Genomic DNA, 27,985 nt, shown 5'->3' on the forward strand with positions numbered 1-27,985 from the left:
TTAGGCTTAGCATAAAACATGAACGTTGTAGAGAATGGTATTTTATAGGTGTCTACAAAATTTCAGCTCAATCGGAGCAACGTAGCCTGTGAAAAGACCGAAATACCCCTGCTGCCCTGTTTCTATCCGAACATGCTAATCAGCTTCTGTAATTGGTTGTTTTGACCAGGAATACTACTGATTTGGTTATTGATGTCTTCTTAAGAATTATAGCCTTGTATCTTAGCTTTCAAATGGCTTTGGAATGACTTGAATTGGAGTTGTATATTCTGAGATGTGACTGAATGAGTCAGGACTGCCATAAGAAACTTCGAATTAGAAAATCTGGAGTTGTTTTGGTATATTTGACCTAGATACATTGCAAAAATGGACTGAGTGACCTTCTTCAACCTTGTAGCCCCCTGTCTTAGCTTCGAAATGGTATAAGTTGAACCTCAATCCGATAAGCGTAGCCTCGGATGTGCCCATTCCGCAAAACCCGTCAAAACTGTCTTTTGTAAACTTCGTTTCCACACTTGTTGTTAGCTTAAATTTTTGTCCTTGTATTGTCTTGAGCATATTAAGTGGCTGTTTATGTTGTGTGTAATGTTGGGATTGATTGAGGAAAATAATGAAGCCATAAATGGCTGGAAATACGTAAATACAAACGGCGTGCTGCCCAAATTCTCGCTCGAGGACTAATTTTCTATTTGAACTTGTATATTTTCGTTTGGCAAATACTATGACTATTTTTCCATCTTAAAACATTGTCCTTCTTCAATTGGAAACTCCAAATGTTTGCTTACTCTTGCCAAATAAAGAGAAGTGGTTTAGGGTTTTCTTGGGTACTTTGTTCTCCTTTTTACATGAATTTCATTAAGACCTTTAGTTTATAACATCTACTTGAATATGAGATGATTTTGAACCATATAAACGATTCCAAAAACAATATTTCTTCACCTATCTAGTTGGATTCCGACTTGTCTTTGGTTCAAGTGTTTTCATTGGAAAATTTTATAATCCTTTTGAGTTTGGTTTTACATGTGGTCTACGAAACCCTAACTATTTTGTCTACGGGTCTAAATGTCCTCGTTTCACTTTAAATACCTAATTGTTTGTGCTAGATGAACTGAAAAATTCTGTCTCGTTAACTTTAGGTTTTCTCGGTGACTAAGGATAATATCCGGAAGGATATTTTGCAAGTTGTTTTGCGTACATAGGTGAGTGTTCCTTGTTTGCTATATTTTACTTGACTTTATGACTTGTATTCTTGTTCGATAACGTGTTAAGTGCTTTCAAGGATTTCCAAAATGAGTTTCTAGGCGAGCGTGTACATTATCGCGCTCGACCTAAATGAAACGTGAAATTTTCAAGGATTTAATGATTGATACTGTAGACACCAAATTTTGAATAATTTGTGTGTATCATCTATTTCATGATTTTCATTTTAGATTGCTTGCATTTTAGTTCGTTATTGTACGTTTTGCACTATTAGTTGTTATGATATTTTAGTTTTATTCATTTTCGCCCTTTTAGTTGACCTATTTCATTTGCTTTTTATTTACTTTTAGTTTTAGTTTTTAGTTTTAGCTTTTAAGTTTAAGATTAGCATAGAGTTTTTAGAAAAAGAAAAGGAAAACATCAAAAATATGTTTTAGTCATTTTGTTTTTATTCAATGTTTTCTTGGAAAAGGAAAAAAGAGAAAAAAGGAAAATCATAAAAAAAGAAAAAAAGAAAATTGTTCACAAAAATACGTTCAAATTCAATCTTTTGGCACTTTAGTTATTTTTGTTAAGTTATTTTGAGAAAAGGAAAAGAAAAAAAAAAGAAAAAAAGGGGAAAAATGAAGAAAATTTGAAAAATGGACATTTTTGTTGTTTTTATTTGTTTAGTTTGTTGTTTTTATTTTATTTTATTTTTATTTATTTGTTTTCATTATTATTACATAGTTTTGTCATTTTGTTATTATTATTATTATTTATATTTTATCATTTCTGTATTTATTAAGTTGAAAGTTAAAAAAAAAAAAAAAAAAAAGAAAACGTTTGCGGCAGGCAGGCTGCATTTGTTTTTGCAGCTTGCTAAGGACATTTCATGCGTGCCATGGAGGGGCAGGATGAAGGCAGAGGCTGGCCTTCATCCTGACCATTCAGTGGAGGGTTTAAGGAACTTGGAGTTCCATATAAAAGAGCAAAGAAAAGCATCAGCCGCAAGGGGGATTTTTGAGGGAGAGCATCGGCAAGCTAAGAGAAAAAACTGAGCAAGGTTTTTGGGCTGAGAGAGAGTTAGCGGCTAAGGAAACCCGAGAGAAGGGGGAGAAAAAGAAAACAGCGGCTGAGAGAAGAAGGAAAAAACGAAAACTGGGCAAGGAGCTTCATCTGAGAGTTTGACGGCTAAGGCTGAGAAGAAAACTAGAAAAACAAGAGAATGAAAGGAAGGGTTGGGGGCTAGTGAACATCAAAAGGAAAATACAGCAAAGAAACGAAACCGAGAGGGAGGTTTGAAGAGGATAAAGCTGGTCAGGTGATAATCTTCAAAGAGCAAAGGAACTTCTTAAACCGCTGATCCTCACGCTGCTGTGTTCTTAGTCGAGAAGGTTTCCATCATCATTACTTTGTGGCTGCGTGTATGTTGAACTGAGGAACTTAATCACTTCTCAAGGTAACCTTTTCTTTTATCCTTTTCTGTAATCAAAAGTTCCGTTATTTGTTTTGTTCCCATAGTCTATGTTGCTGTTTTAGTAATAAAAGTGCAAGCTTTGACCCGGTTGTATGGTTTTTGTTATTAAATGATTATGGCCATGATTTGCTAAGTTCAAGCTGCACTTTGTTGCAAAAGGGAAGACCGGATATGAAGTGCGATTAGATTCAGGCTCCTTAGTTACGCTTTGTCTGTCGTCCTCATTGTTTTAATTTCTGTTTTGTCATGTTCACTGGTCTACCCGAGAAGCTGTTGCCTTCAAATTGAGGTCATGGTTGTTATTGATATATTGGATGATTTTGCTATGAACCTTAATTGAGACTTGATTTGTTTGCTTTGGTTTTTTCTCACGGTGACAAATTTGCAAATGGTTGGCTGGTTGAATGAAATGTTTTAGGGAATCAGAAAAAGTTTTTCAAAGCAGTATGAGAATTGCAGAAATGAAACCAGTTATGAGGAAAGGTAGATGATAGTGTTTTGGTGAGGATGATAACTTTGGGTTAGTGAAGTTTGTTTGAGTTCTCATTGCACAAACATGTCTGGGCCCAAGTAGAAAAAGCTGCTGCATTTCTTATGTTTTTGTTGTTTTCCTCTACACAACAGCTCATCAAAGGAGTTTTGCCACATAATGGGCTAGTTAATATTGTTTCGAAAAGGGAAATTAGAAGAGTGGTGTTGAGTTTGCATGGTTGGGAACAAAAAAAAAATACTGGAGTTGGCCAAATGTTTTTGCTAAACCAGTCAGGATTGCCGAACCTTTTGCCCAGAATTTTCCAGCTTTTGCATGTTTTTTCTTCTATGTTTTGGGTTGGTTCGAATGTTGAAATGATTGTTATGACACTTAGATTGGTTTTGGGGTGTTTGTGTTTAAACATACTTGAGCTGGAATTAAATGCTTGCTGGCTACATAGACAATGGGTAGCTGGATCATTTGGCATGAAAGTTTCCATGTTTTGCATCACTTCTTTTCTGTGTTACACTTGTTTGAATGTCAAAGTTGTGTGTTGCTTTGTTTGTTTAATTCAAAGTTTGAGTTAGTTCTTGAATTCCATGGTTGAAGATAAAAATGCAGCCGGCATTCATTCTAGTTGCAGAAACTTGCACATAAAATCTGCAGCAATGAGCTCAAAGCTCTTGATCCTGTTGCAGCAGCATGCGTGAAAGCCTTGTCTTTTCTTTAGATGGCTGAAGCTTTGGTTTTGTTTCAAATGTTTGATTTAGTCTGTAGCTTGACTGAAATGTCCTGTACATGATTGAGAACTTAGTGTCAGAGGTCATCAGTAATTTCTGGTTGGATAAATCTGTTTGCATGATGAAGTTGCCGCATGCTTGGAAACCAAAATTGCAGCAAGCTTCATTCGTTGCTGCTGAAAGCCCTTTTGTTGCTGGAATGGTTTTCAGTTGTTGTACCAAATTCGCAAAAAATCTTCTTCGTTTTGGGCTCTTGCATGCACGATGAGTTTGGTAGGAACTTAAGTTTTGAGTTTCGGTTGAGAGTTTGCTTTGTTTTCTTTTCTTAAAAATCTGTCATGTGAGGTTGTCTAAGCTTCAAAGCCTGTGAAATATTTGCAGAGAGTTTTTTACGTAGGTTGTATGTTTCTGCATGAAAATATTCTTTAAAATTAGACTTTGACCCCTCAAGCTTCCCCTTATTCTACTATGACCCAAAATTGAGAGAAACTAATCAATTGGGTCCCTGATATTCTTGCAGCAATGCATTATGGCCCAATTACATTCCATGTTCTTGCAATTAGGTCCTAAGGTGTTTGCATTTGAATCATTAATTGATCTTTATTATTTTGGGGAACTTTGAAGCTCTTTGATGATTCATTTTGACGTTGATTGTGATTGATTAGTGGTTATTATTGGGTCCTAGCAATGCAAGTTTAAACCATTCATGGACCTTCATTCACTCTTGGATTCTTGAGATATAATGTTTGCTTGGACTTTATTTTTTTTACTTGGGGACCTTTGAGTTTTTAAATGCTTCAATTAGGTTCAAATGATTTGAGTAGTGCTTGCATTTGGGTCTTTAGTAGATGTTATGCTTGGAGGTTGGATGATCATGCCTTTGCTTGGTCTTTAATTAGCTTTTTACTTCATTAAGTTGCCATTGGGGGAAAGTTTGATGATTTGGTGGATTCCAATTGTTTTGTTTATATCTTATAACTAAATTGGTGCGTTAATCCTTTGCTTTGAATGGTTTTAGCATATGTTATCCCGTTAGTTGGTGACTTAGCCCAGTTTAAGTCTCGGCCATTTAACACTACAAAAGGGAGCGGTATAATTCCTTTTATCTTTTTTTGTTTCTCTTATGTGACTCAACGTGCTAAGTGAATTGCATGTCTACTTTGCTTTCCTAGCTTTTCTTTAATTACTTTTACTTATGTCATTTACTTTTTGTTTTCATTAAGTTATTCTTTTAATGGGGTATGTGTACACCTCTTGGCTTGTAATAGATAGGGCTGTGGCGAGCAATTTGGTCCATTTTCCCTTTCCCCTTTTGTTTTAGTTAGTGAATGTAATAGGTTCATTAGCTTGGTTGCATGCCTACGTGTTAAGTGTTAATTTGCTTTGTTAGGGCCTTGCATCTAGTCGAGCATGCTAAGTGTTATGTGCTATTTGTTTATAAGTGATTTTACATGACTACTCGCTTTCTATAGTTATATATGATATGATTGAATGAATGCACGTCGCCACACTAGTCCAACGCTAAGTTGTGGTTCATTGTCCTGTATTCCACAAGTCCAACGCTAGTAGGAGTTCCTAGTTATGGGCTAGTCCAACGCTAGACCCAATAGGCCGTCCCCCTTTCGTTAAGTGCATATTTTGCATGTTCACTACATTTCATGCATTTTTCTTAGTCTTTTTTATCATTTGGCATGCTCCTCGAACCCCTTTTTCCCTCATTTTAGGTTTTTGCATTTCATACTAGTTATAGGGTTCATTTGCTTGAGAACCCCCTTGGGTAAGGGAAACGAGCGAGTGTGGCTTCAAATAGCCTTAGCACGCTAGTTTTTCCTTCTAATCAAAGGGGAAAATCAAGTCACGATTTAGGTCTCCCCGTACCCAATATGCATGAATTCCTTAGGCTCATGCATTCTCAATCCACTCTATCATTACACTTTCACTTTTGTCTCATTTGCACACATGCACCTTTTTATCCCCACTTGCACACGAACCCTTTTATCTTCACTTGCACACGAACATTTTTACCTTCACTCGCACACGAGTACTTTCATCTACATTTGCACACCTTCACTCTTGTCTTATTACTTTTATCATTTTTCTCACTTCACACAAACTCACACTTTCACATGGCATGCATTCCACTCATTTTTCACGTCATTTAGGTTTAGGTGTGACCTCTCCAAAAGGATCATTATTGGGCTTCACAATTAATGTGATTGGCACCACTCAACCTTTGAAGAGAAATTTCCCCCAATCCCCCTAGGTCTAGGTTTTTGCATTCATATAGACATATCCAATACGCGATACATACCTTGGGTAGAAAAAAATTAGGAAAAATTGGTTTAAGTCACGCAACTAGCCTTGGCTAGGTCAAAGGGGTGCCTTGGATTTTTATCCTTGCCTTCCCCTTCGTCAAATGTGACCCCCGATCCCTCTTTTGGTTACGTAGACCCAAAAGTTCTCAAAAAGGGTTTATTTACTTTTTTATTCAAAAACAAAAATCATTTTTGGGTGACTTGGTACACCCTAACTCTATACCAAGTGGCGACTCTATTTTTGATACAAAAAACCCTTTTGAACTTCACTTGGCCAAATCGTCGCATTCTAAGTCCCATGGCCTTTTACTTTTCATTTTGCACACGTTCACACATTGCACACCACACACCATCACACATTCAATTCGAATCAAAAAGTGGGGCGCGACAGATACATTAGTTGCACATGATGTAAGCCTTTTGGGCTGAACTGGCCATTGCCTCTTGTTACCGGTCGTCTCGAGCCAGAAGCGGACTCGGTCGGACGATTAGGGACCTGGGTGAACGTTCCGGTATACTCGAGTATTACCTTATAGGTTGGTGGAGCCTGGCCAAAAGCCAGGGACGGGGTGAATGAAATGAACGAACGAAAGAACGAACGGGGGTTTTACTTACAAAAATGAAATTTTCAAAAGAATGAAGGAACAAGGAGGAAATGTCAGGAGAACGAACGAACGAACGAACATATGGCTCCCTGCGAGCCCGTATCCTTTTCATGAATGTGTTTACCGCTTTATTTGTAATTGTATCTTGAATTATGGGTTATATGTAATGAATGCAATGAACTTCTTGTTTGTCTATGTGTTCGGAACCTTACTGAGCTTTTAGCTCATCCCTTTAGTTTTGTTTTCCTTAGCAGGGGAAGGCGAGCAAGGTCGAGAGCCTGTATAGACTAGCTCGGTCTAGCTCTTGGTTTTCTTTTGTAATGGTTCTCGCCCTAATGCTTGGCACGGGCTGGTTGTATGGTGAATTGAGAACCTCTGTATATTTGACAGTTGTACTTCTTTTTGAGATAGTAATGTATATAAGTTTTGTTTTAAGTTGGACCGTTATTATGATATTCTTATGGTTTTTCGATGATTGCTTGGAGTGATCGACTGAGTCCCGGCGAGAGCTGGGCACGCGGTCCGCCGAACCCTCTGGTTCGCCTTAGGGAGAGGTGGGGCTGTCACAGAATTGCACTTGTTGGAAGAAATTAGTATTTGGAACCCTTATCTCGAATCGAGAAAAGTGTTTCTTGGGAACATTGTTCATGAAATCTACTCTGTTGGATCTTATCAAGGAGGCACAAGAGAAGGATTCTGAGGCGCAAAAGTGGTTGGAAAAAGTGTACAAGGGGGAAAAGTTAGATTTTGATCTGAGAGTAAATAGTGTACTAAGGTTTCGAAACCACATAGTGGTGCCAAAGGATGAAAGGCTAAAAGGGGAAATTTTAGAAGAAGCGCACCGATCTAAGTATACGGTACACCCTGGAGGGAATAAAATGTACCAAGACTTGAAGAGCTTGTATTGGTGGGAGAACATGAAGAAGGAAATTGCTCGATTTATCCAGACTTGTTTGATTTGCCAGCAGGTTAAAGCCGAGCATCAGAAACCATCTAGCCTATTGCAATCTTTAGAGATACCCGAGTGGAAATGAGAAAATATCACCATAGATTTTGTATCTGGATTACCGAGGACACAAAGAGAGCATGATGTGATTTGGGTAATAGTGGATAGACTAACTAAGTCTGCTCACTTTCTGCCGATTAGTATGAAGTACCCACTGGAGAAGCTAGCAAAGCTATATTTGGATGAGATTATAAGACTACTTGGGATATCTGTAAGTATTGTATCTAACCGAGACCCTCGGTTTGTTTCTCGATTTTGGCAGAAGATGTAAGAAATGCTAGGAACTAAGTTGAGTTTTAGCACTACATACCACCCCCAGACTGACGGATAGTCGGAAAGGACAATTCAGACCTTTGAGGACATGTTGAGAACATGTATTTTGGATATTGGAGAGAGTTAAAGTAGGTATTTGACATTGGTGGAGTTTGCATATAATAATAGCTTCTATTCATCCATTCAAATGGCTCCGTATGAAGCACTTTAGGGCCAAAAGTGTAGATCTCCGATATGCTAGGATGAAATAGGTGAAAGAAAGATTTTTGACCCAACTGCAGTACCATGGATTGAAGAGGCGTATGAAAAGGTGAAGTTAATACGCCAAAAGATTCAGACAGCTCAGAGCCGTCAAAAGAGCTATGCAGATAATCGAAGGAAGAATTTGGAGTTTTTGGTTGGAGATCAAGTTTTCCTTAAGATCACGTCTCTGAAAGCAAGTTTGATGGCAGGAAAAGGGAAGAAGTTGCAATCTTGATTTGTAGGACCTTATAAGATTCTCCAACGTGTGGGAAACGTGGCCTATAAATTGGAACTACCACCAAGTTTGTCTCGAATTCATAATATTTTTCATGTGTCTACGCTCAAGAAGTACCACCCAGATCCCTCTCATGTACTGCAACCAGAAAATATTGAGATTGACGAGGCACTGATGTATGAGGAGAAATCGGTGAAGCTTTTGGATCGTAAGGTAAAGGAACTAAAGAATAAGCGAATTCCTCTGGTGAAAGTCCTATGGAGGAATCACGGAATAGAGGAAGTATCTTGGGAAGTAGAGGAGGAGATTCGAAAGAAATATCTAAACCTATTTCCGAATCAAGGTATGAATTTTGTAGACGAAATTCTCTTAAGGGGGAGAGGATGTGAGGACTCATGTTTTATTTCTTAATTTAGTCATTTTTATAATGATTTGCCCTTGTGTTATTTAATTATATTGGTATTGCATGAATTTCCCTTAAATTTCGTTTTATCGCACATGCATCAAAAGTTTCTCGAAAGTCGTGTTGGTACGACTAATTAGAGATTTGAAGATTTAATACTAGACTTATAAGTGTGAGTAATTACAGTGTTAGAGGAATTACCTTGGAGGATTAGTGTATAAGTGAATCAAACGAGAGAGAAAGTGGTAGTACGAAACCCTATCGAGTCACTATTGAATGTTGACTTTTTGGAAAAACTTAAGAGCTACTTTTCCGACCAATCTTCCCTCAAAAGCTTCACACTCAACTCCCTCATCTCTCTCTCCTCTATTTGGCCAAACTCAAGCAAGGGAAAAGGGGGAAGAAACTCAATTCTTCTAGCTTCCATTTTACTCACAAATCCTCACCAAATCACATACCACTTGGAGTTTCACTCTAGCAAGGAGAAAGGTGAAGGATTGTGGAGTTTTCTTGGGGGAAAATTGGAAGAAACACTCACTTACAACTAGGGTTCATAGCTTGAAGAGGTACCCCTCCATCTCTTCTTTAATCTCTCAAATTATCCAAAGAATAGAGCTTAGTTTTCATGGGTTTGAAACCCTAATCGCGTTTAGGGTAGTGGACTTGAGGAAACATTTATCTCATTTTAAATCCTAAGCTAGATGCCTTGAGGAGGCCTTTAGGTAGCTGACTTGAGGCTATATTACTTGATTATTGTTGTTTATGTGATGGATGAGATGATTATGGCTAGAAAGTGGAGAGAAAGTTGGAAAACTTGTGAAAAGAAAGCTGGCAGAAATTCTATTCATGTTGTTCTACTTTTAATTCAAAATTTTGTTGCTTATTTGGCTGTTAAATTGATTGATACATGTTGTATTATGTGTGTAGAAAGTATCTTTCAAAAATCATCTCAAATGATTGTGCGAAACTTGAGTTTTTGTAAAGTTTGCAATCTGGAAATTCGCTTGCAGGGTAACTGGACAGTGGTTCTTTGTCTGAACATAACTCTTTGAACAAAAGTCGAAATTGAGTGCCGTTTGCAGCATTCAAAGCTAGACATTTTGACCTTTCAAACGGTATAAGAATCCTCTACAAGTTCATTTTGAGCAAACTGTGGTGAGTCGGCAAAGTGGACTGTCCTGCTTTGCCTCTTTGTCCAAATGAAACTGGGAAGCTGCATCTTGTGGTTCGATTTTGTTCCACTTGTGAAAAGGTTTTTAAAATGATGCCTTCTGATGAATTGTATAATTTTGAACCTATTTTCTAACGCCATAAACCATGCTCAATTTGGAGTTGTATAGAGTTATATATGGTTTGATTTTGAAACTGCAACAAAGCTGGAAACTGAAAATTTTTCCCTTCCCTGCTGATCGAATAGTCAATTCTGTTTTGGGGTGTTTTATTTCGAAAATTTTAGTGTCAATTACCCATCAATTGCTCATTAAATGTTCTGGAACCTTAGTTTCAAAATTTTAACGAATTGGGGCTGATTTCGTTGGACAAAACTTTTGAAAAAGAAAGAGAGATAGGGTTGGCAGATTAGCTTTGAGAAATTTCACAAACTTTGGTCATTTTGCCTGTGCGAGTTTTTGCCTAAATTTAGATAGAGAGATAGTCCATATATGGAAGTTTAATTTTACAAAATTTGGCATAATTTTAATACCATTTCGATACCCAAATAATGCCCCAAAGATTGCTCTTCAAAACTGGAAATCCACTGATCAGGTCACAAAAATCAACCGACTTCAAACTGTTATATCTTGTTGCTCAAAACTCCAAATTCAGTTATGCTTCTTTTGTTTGAAACTTTTATTGGGACCCTTTTCGTGTTATAAATTTTAGAGACTGATTCACTTCCTGTGAATTTTGCCGAATTTCCAAACAGCGCTGAAAACCAAGACTGGTTCTGTCTTGTCTTCATGAATCAGCAAATTTGAGCTGAAAAATGAATGCTTTCTGTTTAGAATCTTGGAAGGGGTCTTCTGGGAACTTTTAGTACTTTGGATCTAGTTTCCAACGGTATAAATTTTTCCATTTTTGGACCTACCAAACTCAAGATCTGATTTTATTTTCAAGTTTATCACGTAAAGCTGAAAATTCTTGATTTCTTAGGAAATGAGGTTTTAAGAACTTTTCACTTTCTTCCTTGAATGATAAGGGGTTGTGAATGTATGTGAGAGATGGTTGGTCGTTATTTCTTCAAGCGCTCAAGAGGATCTTGAAGAGAGTCTCGGAGCAAACAACTAAAGACCTTATTTGCACTTACTCATTTATTTTGAATTGGTGAGTGTCAAGTTCATGAATCGTTGCCAATTACTTGAATTGCTTCTTGTTGATTAAGTGATTTAGAATTGTCGAGTCGAGTGTGTACTTTATCACACTCATTCTTTTTTAAGTGAATTATAATTGAATTGTGTGAAGTGAATTGCTAAGTGAATTCAGTGAATTGTTGCAATTGTAAATTATAATTGTGTTCGGATCGATGTCTTTTGGAGTGAATCTCATCAACTTATACTCATAATCGTGGGGTACACCAAAACTTATCGGCCGACCTTGTGACTCGAGTCGGCATGGGATTGGTCAAGAAGCTTGGTGAGCCATAAGAAAATCGTAAGTTTGATCTATTTGAGAGATCTAATTGAAGTGCGGGCCCAGAATAGGGAGTGTATCGGTGATCAGGATTGTGAAGTAAGTGGAGTTCTACGGACTTAATACCTACTCGGTTGACAGAGTGTCATCACGTGGAGGTATGGGATCGAATCTCGGCAAAGCAAGTGGAATCTAGTTCCTGAGAGTTCCCGTATCCTTATTGAGTGTATTTTATTATTAATTGTGAATTACTTGAACTCTATGGCTTTATTTCCTGTATAGGTGTTATTGTTAATTGAATTATGTGTTTGCATGTTTTTTTTTCCTTGGCCTCACTGAGCGTTCGCTCACCCCATTAGTTTGTTTTCCTTAACAGGAGCTAGGATTGGAAAGATTTTGGAGAAGCCAACCTGATTACTTTTGATTAGAATTTTTTGATGTAATTGATTAGTCGAGTGGTTGTATTTTTGGGGAAAGTTGCTGTACTTTTGATAACTTATAATATAAGATTTGAATGTTTTAGTAAGGAAGCGACTTTTCTTTACTTCACCCTTTATTATTTGGTTGTTTATCGTTAAGTTTGAATTGGATTCGTATCGAGTCATAACGAGAGCTAAACAGGCGTTCTGCAGATACCTTTGGGATCACCCTAGAGAGAAGTAGGGACGTCACACACAAAGATTGGTTGTATTTGTTCAACTTAAAGAAGCTTGCTCTATAAAGTGATATTCAAGCTCAAGAGGAGCTTGGAAGTGAAATTGGTTTTCTATTCTTTCCTTATTACTTGCTATCTTGTGAACTTTAATTGCTTATCTCTTCTACTCCCAAACAATCATACTTTCTTACTAATTGCTTCATTGAATGGCCATCTAGAAAAGAGGGTAAATTTCATATTGAGCAAAAAAGTGTCTCATAACTTGATTAGTTTTTAAATAACCTAATTCACCCCCCTCTTAGGTTGTCTTCGATCCTTACAATATATTTTGGGGGACTGGATACACCTAAACTCGATAACAAGCGGTGACTTTATTTTTTTCTAAAAAACCCTTTTAGACTAACATTTTGGACACAAACCATTGCATTTTCTAAGTTCCATTTAAGGATCTTTTTTCTTTATTTTCTAAAAACAAAAATTCATTTTTAAACCTCCTTTTCTTTTTTATTTTTCAAAAAAAGGGTGCAACAGTTTTGGTAACTCCACTGGGGATTCTAGTGAGTCCAATCACTTAATTTAGTTAATATTTTTCTTTTTCTTATATTTTTTCATATCATATTGGGATGTTTTAGGTTGCAATTTTCTTTTCTTTCTCTTTTCTTTTTTAGAATATTTTGCATTTCACACGCATAATCGTCTCTCGCTCTACGTATATGTGATGATTGATTTATTTACTTCCATTTATGTTATCGTACTTTTGCATTTAAGGTGGGGGAATGTCACCTTAGAGCCTTCGTATGTACTTAATAATATTAATCTCTCCCATGAAAAGGTCAATTCATACATGCATACATTTTTCTTTACAACCCTTCATTTTATTTTCTTTAAGTGGTTGTCACACGACTCCTTCCTATTAGGATTAGGATCGATTCACTTAGATATGTAGCCATGGTACGATGTGCATGTAACAATGTTTGAGGGATCACTCGAATCATCGACTAAAGGCCTTGGGATTGATGACCCTTGGCCCTTCGGTTTGAAGGTTTGAGAGTCTGGAACCTTATCGAGTCTAGGGGTGTAAATGAGCCAAGCCTGCTCGCAATTAGCTCGACACTCGACTTGAAAAATGCTCAACTTGACTCAATTTTATCGAGCTCGAGCTACTCGAGTAGTAAATCGAGTTGAGCTCGAGCTTCAAAATAATAAGCTCGAATGCTCACAAGCTTAATCGAGCATATGTATTAAATATATATTTTGTATTTATAATATTACTTATAACATGTGGATTTGTCAAGAAAAACCTAAAACCTTTCTTTTTCTCCATCAACCGCTATTGCTCTTTCTTCTTCACGACTTTTAACTTTCACCAAAAACTCTCCTTCATCCTTCGTCCTCTTTGACTATTTCTTCCATTTGCCCAATTGGTATGATCTCTCTTTCTTTCCATCTTCTTCTTGTCTGATGGCTCGTTGACTTCTTCTTTAATCAATTCATTTTTTTCTAGTTTCTAAAACTTTTAGCTTCTTGGATCTTGTATCCCAAAATGATGAGTACTGATTATCTACAAAGTGATGAATACTTATTGCTAAAGGCTACAATATGGAAACCTTTTTTACCTTTTCAACTTCGTTGTTTTTGGGATCCCTGATTGATGACTAGATTTGATATGATTTGTATTTTTTCTTTGGATACTTGTATTTTAATATTTGCTTTGTAGTTCACAGATTTGTTCATGGCATTTGTTAATTTTATGAATTTGTGAATTGTAGTTATTGAAATCATAAATTTTGACTTTGGGTTTGGCTTGAAATCATTGGATCTAAGTTCTATTTAGCTTGAAAATTGGTTTAAAAATAATTTTGAAGGGGAAAAAAAAGAAAATGGTGCCCAATTGAGCTTGAATACAAGCTTGATTAATACGCGAGTCGAGCTCAAGCCTACATTTGAAGGGCTCAACGAGCTCGAGCATGTGGATACTCGAGCTCGACTCGACTCGATTACACCCCTAATCGAGTCTAGACGCATTAGTGAGTCCAATCTCATTCATTCATATTAGAGATCATTTAGGATAGAATCGATCTTACCCTATTAGGAACACTAGAAATGAGTGGAGGGATTCTATCCCTCTCTTTTCTTTATTTTATCATTTTTGCTCCAATGTATTATGTGCTATTTAACAATTCAACTAACCTTTTATTATCTTCTCTTTTCTTGCATTCATGAGATCTAGAAATAAGAGTCCTGACATGGCACTCTTTTAAGAATTTATCTTAGTAGATGGGTTATTACATTTTAAATTACAGTTTATTGCATTAATGTTTTAATAGTTGCATCTCATTTTAGATTTACCCCGACATATCATGTTTAATTTCTGTTATTACATATTTACTTGTTTTAATAAATTGGAATCATACATTAACCTTAGAGGGAATGCCATTTAGGGAATCCCATTTTGGGATTATGCCAACCTTTCTTGTGAGAACTCGAAAATTTTTACATTTTCTAGGCATTATTTTATTTTTGCCTACATTTTTATACTTTCCTTTAAAATATTAAAGTTTTTACGCATTTTTATAAGCAAGTACAGTTTTAAATCATTTTCCTTGTACAAATTAGTGTACGTTAAATTTGAAAAGCGTTATAGACGTGGGACCCGCTAGTGCGATAAAATTTTGGTGATTAAGTGATTTTTGTGCTAAGTGTTATTATTTTAGAAGGTGTTAGGAGATGATTAGAGGTTACTTAGATGGATTAACCATTGGAAGAAAGAAGATAAGCTTTAAACACTAGAAAGGCCAAGTGTCACTACCTCATTGGATGTTGGACTTTTGACCAAGTTTATTTAACTTTCCTAAAATCAAATTTTGACCAAAAATTCCTTCATTTTTCTTGCTTCTTGGCCGAACCACTTGAGGAGAGAAACAAGAGAGAGTTCTTCAATTTTAGCTTCCAAACTTATTGTGACGGCCCCACCTCCCCCTAAGGCGAACCAGAGGGTTTGGCGGGTCGCCTGCCCAACTCTCGCCAGGACTAACGATGCAGACTAGAACTATCTAAAGCGATCCGGAACTTACAAACTAGCGTAAACAAGTCAAAATGGTAAAATAACCCAAAATAAAAAAAATGAAATCCGGAGTCGGCCATGAATAGTAACCGACCCGTCAGAACCCAACCGAAATAGCTAACAAACATTCACATCTGAACTTTAGCGTTTACAAATCAAAATGACATACAAAAGCTTTCAAAAGTTAATACATATACACGGTTTGCCAAATCAAAAGAGAAAACGCCCCAAAAGTACACTTAGGGTTTTAATACATGAGCTATACAAAAGATATGTTCAACTAGCTCAATTTGGCAGCCATTTGTCAAATCCAGACCAAAAGGGTTTATTTTCCTGTAAGGAAAACAAAAGGAACAGAAAGGGGTGAGCTTGCGCTCAATGAGGTACCAAACAGATAGCACTAAAATCATGGCATTTCACATTTAACAAATCAGATACACATGTCAGATGTAAAGCAAAGGAACCAATGATTCAAATCAGAAGGATACGGGTGGCTCTCAGGAGCCAAATTTCCAGCGCAGTACTTGATCCAAACCGGTTGACTCTCCGTCAACGTATATAGAACCAACGCGTTCGTAGACCCCTCTTAACACCGAATTCCGTCCACCAAACACCCCTTTACCGGGCCCGCTCACCTCAAACGAACAAAATGGTAATACTCGAGTATACCCGGAATCAAGGGTCTCAATACCCAAAATCCCCGAACAGACTACCGTGGTTCGTTATCTAATCGTCCAGGCCCTTGCCGGCCCGACTCGAATAACTTAGCCACAGGACTGAGCTCATAGGTCATAGAAATCCGAACAGATGCAGACACAGATAACAGATTCAAATTTTGCATAGTAAATTGGCATATGAACAGACAAGAGAGCGAGTGTGATAAAGTACACCCTCGTCTCAAACAAATAAACAGATTGCGGAGCAGAAATCAAGTTAAACAGCAATGGAGGGGAGTGGTACACTCACCGGCTCAAATTCAAAAGTTTTTACTTCAGATTGGCCTTAATCGCCAAGAAACCCTAAAATAACCAAAATAAACCAATTGAAGGTTTCACATCCGTAATCGAGTAAACACAATGCACATGAGGCTCGACTACACGTCGTACGCCTTGCCAAAGAAATACTAATGCAAGGGTGGAAAACATGATTTTCTTGGAAACGAAAAGATAACATGAAGACTTAGGCGCAAACAACCCAAAAGCCTTTCATTTCCACCAAAAGGCAAATCCAACTTAAAAGAACCAAACGGCCTAGAAAATCGGGCAGCACCTCCCCTAAAAATTCTTACTTTTCCAGCCATTAAGGCTTCATTATTTCCTCAAATCAGTCCCAACATTTCACACTAAAGTCATCTCATTTACCAAAAGCCATTCCCTAGGCTCAAAGTAGTACAAGTACAAAAGTTAGCTAGGAAATGACCGGAATAAGAGTAAGCCTTAAAACATGTAAACAAGTACAATGAGACTGGATAACTAATCATAAATCCATGCCAAATATGACCCCAATAAGGTTTCATATGCATATATAAGCATTACAGCAAACCAGAAAATCAGGAAATGTAGCCATCTTGGCCATAACAACAAAAACAGTTTTGCCTTCATTATACGGTAATGGCACAAATTGCACCACGCTTATCGGATGAGAGTGTAAGACCCACCATCTCGAAGCTAAAAGACAGGGCTACAACAATGTAGAAGGCCACTCAGTCCAATCCTAGCACAACTAGGTCAAATATGCAGAATATCAAACCAGAACCGTAATTACAGGTTTACAAATCACACTATGCTGTAATCAGTACAACTCAGTCTATACAGGTCCAAATGCAGAAATTCCATAGGCATATGATAGCTAGGACATCAAGCTACATTTCATCAGAAGACACCAACAACAAAATCCGAAACAATCCCAGCCAAAACAACCCATTTCAGATGCAGTTCGCACATTCTGATCAACCCAGAACAGCAACAGTAAAATCGACATATCTCACTCTACACTACTTCAAATGACCTAAAATTTTACAGGCACCTCAAACACATCAATACCTACAACTTTCATGTTTTAAGAAAAGGCCAATTAGGCCTCTAACCATATGATACAAAACCGGACAGAAAAGGGGGTTATGAAACCCTAACTTCCTCAAATTCCTTCCAAACCCAAAATTGGTTGCAATTACCAATCATTTATACCTACTAGAGTCATTACCCCTCATTACCAACCATCATAAACAACCACAACATCATGATCACATTAAACCAGAAAATTCATCAATAAAATAAAAACTTCACCAATTCATCTCAAACCAAGAAATAAACCACAAATTTCAGCACTTTAGCCACCACTAGGCACAAATTAAGCATCATTAGGTGTAGGAGAAAGTTCATATACCACTCACCTAGTAAACAAGAGAGGGAGAGTTGTAGGACACCTTAGCTTCTTCAAAAAACTTCACCAAATCACTCACTAGCACCAAATGGAGGGATTTTATGGAGTAGAAACAAGATCAAGCACTTGGTTTGGATGATTTGAGCTAGGTAGTTGCCAAGATTTTGAAGAGTTTTTCTTCCTTTCTTAGCTCAAGAGGGCCGGCCACAAGGAGATAAGAAATGAGTGAATTTTGGTTAATTTTAAGATATTTAACCAATTTGGTCAAAAGGTCAAAAAAAATGAATAGTTGTCACCAAGTCATATCCAATAAAATGGTGACACTTGTCACTCCATTAATGCAATCTTATCTTTTCTTTTTCCTCTCACATCAATCACTTCACATCCTCTACTTATCTCTTAACACCCGATAAATTTCACACAGTATCCGGAATTTAACCTAATTGGCCGAATTTTTCCGAACTTTTCGCACTAGTGGGTCCCACGTCCATTATATACTCTTAATTTTTTAAAAACTCTCCAATACTAGAAAAATCATCCAAAAACTATAATTACTCATAAAATTTACCAGGAGAATTTTCCTACGCCAGAAAATGCAGCAAACATGCAATTAAAGGGGGAAAACCCTAGGAAAAACATTAAGGGAAAAAAAAATACGGGTTCTCACACTTACTCAAATTTTGAGTGCTAGCCAACTAAATTGGAAACTACACCATACAATTGCTCAACTAGGAAGCTTAAAGGAGTTGGTGGAGTGATTGTGGGAGGAAAGATACTAAGCTACCATTTTTCTTGAGTTTTCAAGGTACTTTGCCAAGAACTTCCTCTTTACTTCAATTAATTACTAATTAGTGGCTTATAGTTGTTCAAAAATTGACAGGTTGTCGAAGCCTGTGCAATAATAAAACCTGCTCAAACTAAAAGTAATTTCTGTAGATAGCGGTGAGCAGGGTCGAATCCACAGGGACTGGGAGTAATTATTTCTTTTCAAGTTCACAGTGACAAAGGGGGTGTTTTTGTGCAGAAGGTGACAATTTAAACAATTCAACTAAAAGTAAAATAATAAAAATAAAAATAAAATAACCAACTAGAAATTAAATAACAAATTACTAAAATCTAATGAGTGATAATTAAGGATCTAGCCAAGGAATAACTTCAGCAATGGTTCACCTAATTGATCATTGAAGCAAAGGCAATTCCAATTATTTATCAATAAATAGGTTATAACTACCAAACAAGCGATGGCAATCAACCCCTCCTTACTGTGTCGGTGATCAAGGTACGCCCGTTAATCACTGCTCTAATTGAGAAATAATCCTAGGTACACCCGTAGAATTTAATTCCCCAATTGCCTTACGTATTAGAAGAGCCCTATTCTAACCAAATAACGCACTACCGGGGTTATTTTAGATTAGCCCGCGTATCCCCCTGACACGAATCTAATCGTGCCCGTTGTCACTATTTTGAGGTAATTAAACAATTACGGATTTAATACCTCAATTGACAATAGATTACCCAATCAATTAATTATCCGGATCCAAGACAACCAATTAATTAAATAACCATAAGCTTAGCAATCAAGGAATATGCAAATACCAATAAATAAAAGGAGAATATTAAATTAAATCGATCTCACAGTTTTTAGGCGAACCAGAGCCTTCGTTGCTCCTTGACTAGAATGGTGGAATTAGTTCATATTTGATATGAAAAACCGACGCAAAATTGGAGAGGGAGCCGCGGCCATTGTCATTGATTTTTGAGAATTTAATCCGTTCCAATCAAGAGATAGCAAAGTTACACGAAGCAATCCTCTCAACATGAAGAAAAAGTCAAAGCTAAGAATTTCTAAATGCTGCCTGACTTTCTTAAGAAGCATTCCACTACTACAAGCTAAACAAGAAAAGTCAAAGATGAAGGAAAAAGGTAAAAGCCATCCGCAGTCCTCTCTTTTTTTCTATCTAAGTCTGCCTCCTCCTTGCCGCGGCTCTGTGCGGCGGCCCCCCTTGCGGAGAGGACTCCAGAGGAAGAAGAAGCAGCCCCTGTGCGGCGCTCCAGCCCCCAGTAAAATAGAAGTCTCTGCCCTGCTCTCTTCTTTTGAAATTACCAAAATGGGCAAAAGTCTTCCTTTGCCAATAATGCCCATGGGATAAGCTTTGTTATTTCAACTCTTTTCTTGTTAAATTGGCATTTGTTATCATATTTTCGTTCTACTCCCTGAAATAAATACAAAATATCAAAAGTGAGTAGAATCTAGCAATTAATTCATATTGGGTCAGGTAATAGGGAAAATTAATTGTAAAATAGATGATAAAATTGCAACCTATCAATTTCCCCCACACCTAAATCATGCTTGTCCTCAAGCATAAGAATAGTAAACAGATACCAAAATTTGACAATGGCTATTGCTCTATCCACCAAATTGCCAAGATACCAAGAAAAATAATAATCAAGCATCAATGGTCAAGTCCAAGAAACATCACTCTGGTTAGCTTCTAAACCATAATCTCCTCCAATTTCAGGTTACCTAATCTAAGAAAAAGGAATGACACACAACATTTATCAGCAAATGGTCCAACTATTAACCAAAATCTCAACATTATATCCATAATTCAGCAAGCTGACTTTTATTACACACTAAGGCTCCGTTTGATAACACTGAATCTGAATTCTGAACTCTGAACTCTGAATTCTGAATACAGAAATTGTGACGACCCCACCTCTCCCTAAGGCGTACCAAAGGGTTCGGCGGACCGCCTGCCCAGCTCTCTCCAGGACTCATTCACTATCTCAATCGAGTCATGTACACACATCCATGAACCATAAATAATATTCACAATTCAAGCTTATAATTTACATTGATAGAATTCGAGGTACAAAGTCTCAATTCACCAAACTAGTTCAAAACGAATACAATCCAAGTACAACATGTTCCATCCGAGGAATAGCGCGAGTACAAGTCAAAAATCAAACAACTAGTCTATGCTAGACTTTACATATCTCACACCTCGCTCGTACCCCTGAAAGGCAAACAAATAGAGTGGAATGAGCTAAAAGCCCAGTGAGGTTCCAAATAGCAAATTGACCATTATTTATAAGTACAAGTTTTCGATATAGCAAAGTAACGAGCATGAAGAGTTCATAAATGTGAGCAATAACACGTCAAGTAGCAATCTTAAAATGAGCGAGTGTAGAAGTTTTTCAACAGAAACAATAATCCAATAAACAATAATCACTCCAAAGTATAAGGATACGGATGGCTCTCAGGAGCCAAATTCCCATTGCATTACCAAAAGCTTGATCACGTAGTAGTTGACACTCCGTCAACTTTCAAGTAAGTAACCAATCCAGTAGAACACCACTTACACGACTCTCCGTCCACCATTCACACCCCCTACTGGGCCCAAAATCCTCAATAAACACGGGTGGTAATACTCGAGTATACCAATTAGTCGAGGAGATATCACTCCACTCGACAAAGCAAGAGACCCAGGGCTCGTTACCCAACCGACCAAGCCCCTACCGGCTCGACTAGAGTAACTTGCCACAGGGTTTCTGGAATTCCAGGATGTGCGCGCATCATAACAAGTATGTCAAGTCAATTGCAACAATAAACAAGTATATATCATGTAAGGGCAAGTGCGATAAAGTACACTCTTGCCCTAACAATTCACGCATGTGGCATGTAATCATATTGGCACGTATCAAGTACAAGTATCAAGTTCAATTCAGTATTTGAAAGCACTCACCAAAAGATATAGTGCTTTTACTGGTCACTTTCAGGTTATACTCCGAGTTCGGAGTCCAAATCTGCGATAAAACTCAATTTGAGAACTTTGAAACATGACTAGAGTTCGAAACTTAGACGTTTCGTTCAATAAGAATCAATAAATTGAAATTCACTCGGACAGTAGTCGTGAAACACTTGCTCGCCTTTTTAAACAGTAAAACTTTGTAATATTTATACTTGAAATTGTCTTGCGAGTTGAAAGTACAAGGAAAACATACTTCGAGCAATCATTATTTCATTTCTCAAGGGTACAAGTTCGTCCAAGTCCTAACGTATAACACTCAAGAAACATAGTGGCCAAGGTTCTCGCTAGTTCAAGTAATAAGTACTTAACCTTCACTCAAGTCGCTAATATAGTTTTCTAGTCCTCGAGTAAAAATTCGGGCAGCATGCCCTTTGTGTTTACCTAATTTTCCAGCCTTTTAGGCTTCATTGTTTTTCTCAAACACAACCCAACATTATACATATCAGCAATTCATGTCAAGAGCCGTTTCATAGGCTCACAATATCATAATAACAAGAATCGTATTAAGTACAAGTGCAGAAATTCAATTTAGTTTAAAACAGATTTGACGTACAAATGCGGAAATAACATATCCGAGGCTACGCTTATCGGATTAAAATGAAACCTATGCCGTTTCGAAACTAAGACACAGAGATACAATATTCATGAAGGTCACTTAGTCCAGTTCCTAATGTAACTTAGTCAAATTCTCGAATTACTAAACCAGAAACCAATTCGTCGGCTGTTTAAACGCAGAACACTGTAATGAACATAACTCAGTGTACACATGTCCGAATTAGGTTTTCTTAGATGCATTTTAAAGCCAATTCAGAATACTACAACTTTCATGTTTTGGCAAAAAGCTAAATCAGAAGGGATCCTAGTCAAAAAACGTGATAAACTAGACTTAACTGATCACACGGACTGCTTAGGAAATACTTAGAACAGTAAGGGTATTTCGGACTTTTCATGACCTACGTTGCTCCGATTGAGCTGAAATTTTACAGGCACCTAGAAAACACCATTCTATACAACTTTCCTTCTTTGACCTAAGGCCAATTCGGCCTCTATCATATAGATACAAATTCGGACAGAATGTTGAGCAAAAATTCCAGATTCTGAAATTTTGAGTTTCTAATGCAACTTTCCTTAATTTCTTGGTCCAATCACTACCAAAACACCTTATACAACCTCAATTGCAACATATAAGCATTATACAACAATTTGGGCAGAATTTCCACAAGCCCTAGTTCATCATATAAAAAGGGGAAAACCTCCAAGAATCATCACAACCACTTGCACATCTTGAAATCAAGCCAAAACTTAAGCTAAATAACATCTTAAACCCAAAATTTAAAGGATCAAGGGTCATGATCAGATTTTTACCTCAAAGACAAGGCTTGGTAGAGTGATCCTTCACCCCCTTTGATATTTCTTGGTTCCTCAAGCTTCCCAACTCACACTTAGTACTTTAATCGGTTTAGAATTGGATTTTCTCACTTGGTTAGCTAAGATCAAGAAGAAAATGGTTGTTCTTGTTCTCTCTTTTCTCTCACCCTTTTGGTCGACCAAGCTGCTGAAAATGAAGAGAAAAGGTGCAAAATTTGGTGTTTAAATGGAAAGACTAAGTCTTGGTCAAGAAGCCTTAAGGTGGCGACAAGTGTCGCCACCACTACCTTTCATTTTTCTCTTTCTTTCTCTTACATTTCTAGCCTCATAATTTTGGTCAACCAGCTGCAAATTAGGAAGATATTTTGTGCAAAAGTCAATAAGCTTGTTTGGTAAGAAAAATGGTGGTCAAGTGGTGCGTTCAAACGGTAGTGCGCGGGACCCGCCGGTTCGCGCCGTTTTTCTTAAAAACTCACGTACTAGGGTTTTTACTTCCCATTCACTAACCTGATATCATTGCTACTAGTCACATCTTATTTCTCACTTAAAAGTCACTTTTAATCATCAAATTGATCCTCGACCAGTACCGAAAATTCATCCGGCGAAAAATCGCGAAAACCCTAATTTTGCTCCAAACTTGAAACCGAAGCGTAAAACCTTATTTTCTAAGTTTATTTACACTTATCATGGAATAATTGGATAGTAGGGCTTTAATAAATGATAATTTTCAAATAAAAAGAAATTTTTAAGAAAACGTGAGGAATTTTCCAATTCCAGTAATTAAAATTAGGGTTTCAATTAAAATATGAGAGATTTAGGAAAACCGGTTAGTCGCAAGTAAGCTAGGGTTTTTGGCTAAAATATTAGGGTTTCTAGTCTTTTTAAACAAAATTAGGTTTTAAATCAAACCCAAAGAAATACACTTTAATATTTTCTTCACAAACAACCTCCTAATATTCGGGATGTTACAGAAATAATTAATTTGCTGAATTTTAAGCACTGAAAAGAGATATATGAATGTCTGAATCTTAATGCTGAATCTATTTATACTGTTTGATAAATATTCATAACTTAATGCTTAATAAGCTAAATTGTACAATTTTGCCCTTCTATCTTTTAATCCAAAAAGGAAATAGAACCTATGATTTAATTAACTTAAAATTGTTAGGTATGAAAATGACAATGATTGTGAAGAGCAATGCATACAATGACAATGTTTCTTTGTGTGGGAAAATGGTATGATTTCATCGTTTTGAGAATGGAAAAACGAGCTTTTAATACTCTAAAAGCACGTTCAATTACATTTCTCAATCTTGCATGTGCTTGGTTTAAATCGTTCTTCTTTTGATCTTGGACGAGAAGCATTTCGAAAATCAGACAACCAATATCTAATATTTCGATATGGTGTCATAAAGCCACGTGTGTGTGGATATGCTGCATCACATAAATAATATTTATCTGCACAAAAAAAATATCAAAATATAAATGTTTGTGGATGAAAATTACTGCAAAAAAATATTATTGTTAAAAAAAAATTTTGAATAGAGAATATCAGGCTGTTTTGTTTAATTAAATAAGGATTTTGAACTTGATATGTATTTATGTATTTGCTTATCCGTCATCTTGGTATGGCGTGTTATGTGGGTATATGTTTATTTGAATATTTGGTGCCCTCAATAGTTACTTTAGTAACCTTATCGTGTTTATTTACTAAATTACCTTTTGGGGAAAAGAAAAGAGAGGGAAAACATATATATGGACGGGAGACGTAGCCGTGGACGTGGACGTGGCCGTGGGAATGAACGAGCTCAAGAGCCAAAAGAGGAAAGAGAAACAACATCTGCACAAGAGCAAGGAACGAGGGTTGAAGCCGAAGACCAAATGGCAACGGTAATGCAACAAATGACAGATATCTTGGCAAGACTGGTGGATCAACAAGGCCAAATGGCCGTGAATCAACCCCGGAACCCTGAAATCGGAGAAAATAAGGCTCTTGAGAGGTTTCAGAAGTTTACTCCTCCGAAATTTCTTGGAGGATCTGATCCGGATATAGCCGAACAATGGTTAGAGGCCATGATTAATATTTTCACCGTCTTGAACTACACCGAGCAAAGACAAGTAAACTTTGCGGTGTTCCAATTTGAAGGATCGGCCCGAGCGTGGTGGAACGTTATTAAAGCAAAATGGGAAAGAGAACAGACCGTATGGACATGGACGAATTTCATAAGGGAATTTAACGAGAAATACCTCCCTCCTTTAGTTCAAGAGAGGAGAGAGGAAGAGTTTATTGGACTACGCCAGGGAACGCTAAGTGTGGCCGAATATGAAACAAAATTTACGAAACTATCCAAGTTTGCTTCTGAATTGGTGGCCACAGAGCGGCGAAGAGTAAGACGGTTTATACAGGGATTAAATTTGAAACTCCAAGAAGCATTAGCGGCAGTACAAGTGAATACGTTTACGGAGGCCCTTGAGAAAGCTCAAAGAATCGAGACTGCAAAGGCACAGGTAAAAGCTTCCCAGACCCAGAAAAGGAGTGCATCGAGTAGTGTAGCGGAGAAATTAAGTGAAGCGAGAGTCCCTTCCAAAGTGCAAAAAGTGAACTTTTTGTCCCACCCACCATGGACATTAGGGGCGATAGGTGAAGGATCTACAAAAGAAAGCCAAATCAGATTTGGGAAAAGTTTTCAAGAAAGCCAAAAGATGGCTTCTCACGTGGTCTGTGGGTACTGTGGAAAGGCAAATCATGTCGAAAGCGATTGTTGGAGAAAGGGGCGGAAATGTTTAATCTGCGGAAATGGCGATCATCAAGTTAGCAACTGCCCGAGGAGACAGTCACGTGAAAGCAATACTCTGCAACTGGATGGAGCTAAATCACAAGTGAATGAAGGAGGGAAACGAACTAGCGGACCGGCAAAGGTTTATGCTTTAGACAACCGACAAGTTCCAGACTCGTCTGAGGCAACTGAAGGTAAAATTTCGAGGACGAAATTTTTTAAGGGGGAGAGAATGTGAGGACTCGCAAATTTCTTGTATTTTTCTCAAAAATACCCTTTTATTTGAAAATTATTATTTGTCAAAGCCCACTACCCAATTATTTCACAATAAGTGTAAGTAAACCTAGAAAATAGGGTTTTACGCTTCGGTTTCAAGTTTGGAGCAAAATTAGGGTTTTCGCGATTTTTCGCCGGATGAATTTTCGGTACAGAGTAAGGATTAAATTTGAGGATTAAAAGTGACTTTTAAGTGAGAAATAATATGTGATTGGTAGCAATGATATAAGGTTAGTGAATGGGAAGTAAAAACCCTAGTACGTGAGTTTTTAAGAAAAATGGCGCGAACCGGCGGGTCCCGCGCACTACCGATTGAACGCACCACTTGACCACCATTTTTCTGACCAAACAAATTTATTGAACTTGAGCAAAATATCTTCTCTCTTGGCAGAAAGTTTTGACCGAAATTTGTGGCCAAAAATGCAAGGGAGAGAGAGAAAAATTTACATGGCTTTGGTGGTGCCAAGTGTCACCACCTCATGGCTCCTTGATTATTTTTTTTTCTTGCCTTTTTATCCTTCATTCCAGCTATCTTTCCTTCATTTCTTTCTGGTCTGGTCGAGCTTGAGAGAGAGGGAAAGAGAGGGCAAGAAAAAACACCATCCTTCTTCTTGATTTTGAGCTACAAAGTGAGAAAACAACGAAAGTAAACCGATTAAAGTTGCCTTTGAGTGTTGGTTTAGTGAAGTGTTGGTGAATTTTTGAAGGGGAAAGCTAGGGTTGCTCTTGGAAGACACTAAGCAAGGTAAGGATGATGATTTCCCCAATTTTTACTCCTAATCTTGTTCAAATTAGCTTAGCAACTCAAATTTGTGGTGAATAACGGTTGTTAGCATGTCTTGGGTGTTGTTTTCCTTGTGGTATTATGAACTAGGGTTTGCTGAATTGCTGCCCAACTTGGTGTATGGTTAATATATGTTGCAATTAAGGTTATATAAGGTTGTTTGGTGGTGATTAGAACCAGAAATTTGAGAAAATTCCACTAGAAACCGAAAATTCCAGATTTCTGGAAAATTGTTCTTCCTTTCTGTCCGGTTTTGTAACTGTATGTTGGAGGCCGAATTGGCCTTAGTTCAAAGAATGAAAGTTGTAGATAATGGTATTTTATAGGTACCTACAAAATTTCAGCTCAATCGGAGTAACGTAGGACGTAAAAAGTCCAAAATAACCTTACTGTTTTAAGTATTTCCCAAGCAGTCCGTGTGATCAGTTAAGTCCCGTTTATCACGTTTTTCGACTAGGATCCATTCTGATTTAGCTTTTTACCAAAACATGAAAGTTGTAGTATTCTGAATTAGCTTTCAAATGCCTGTAAGAACACCTGATTCGGACCTGTGTACTCTGAGATATGTCCATTACAGTGTTCTGCGTTTAAACAGCCGATGAATTGGTTTCTGGTTTAGTAATTTGAGAATTGGACTAAGTTACATTAGGAACTGGACTAAGTGACCTTCATGAATGTTGTAGCTCTGTGTCTTAGATTCGAAACGGCATAGGTTTCGTCCCAATCTGATAAGCGTAGCTTCGGATATGTTATTTCCGCATTCGTACGTCAAATCTGTCTTGTGCTAAGTTGAATTTCTGCACTTGTGATTGTTGTAATTCTTATTCTTATGATATTGTGAGCCTATGGAACAGCTCTTGACTTGAATTGCTTATGTGTGATGTTGGGTTGTGGTTGAGGAAAATAATGAAGCCAAAATGGCTGGAAAATTAGGTAAACACAAAGGCCATGCTGCCCAAATTTTCGCTCGAGGGCTAGGTTTCTATCTGAACTTGTATACTTTTGTTTGGCCAATACCATGACCAGTTTTCCATTTTAAAACATGATTTTTCATCCTGGGGTTCAAACAACCCTCTTCTTACTTGAAAGTCATCTTTACACGTTTTACTCCTAATTAGTCGGGTTTCTTTGTTTCCCTTAAATGTTTTGCTCGATAAACTGTAATATGTTCTCTTGTTCAACCTTAGGTTTCATTGGTGATTAAGGGTAATATCCGGAAGGATATTTTGCACGTTATTTTGCATATCTAGGTGAGTGTTCCTTATTTGACTTTATGGCTTGTTGTTAT

Source organism: Coffea arabica, chromosome 4c (genome assembly GCF_036785885.1).
Source record: "Coffea arabica cultivar ET-39 chromosome 4c, Coffea Arabica ET-39 HiFi, whole genome shotgun sequence".
Taxonomy (NCBI): domain Eukaryota; kingdom Viridiplantae; phylum Streptophyta; class Magnoliopsida; order Gentianales; family Rubiaceae; genus Coffea; species Coffea arabica.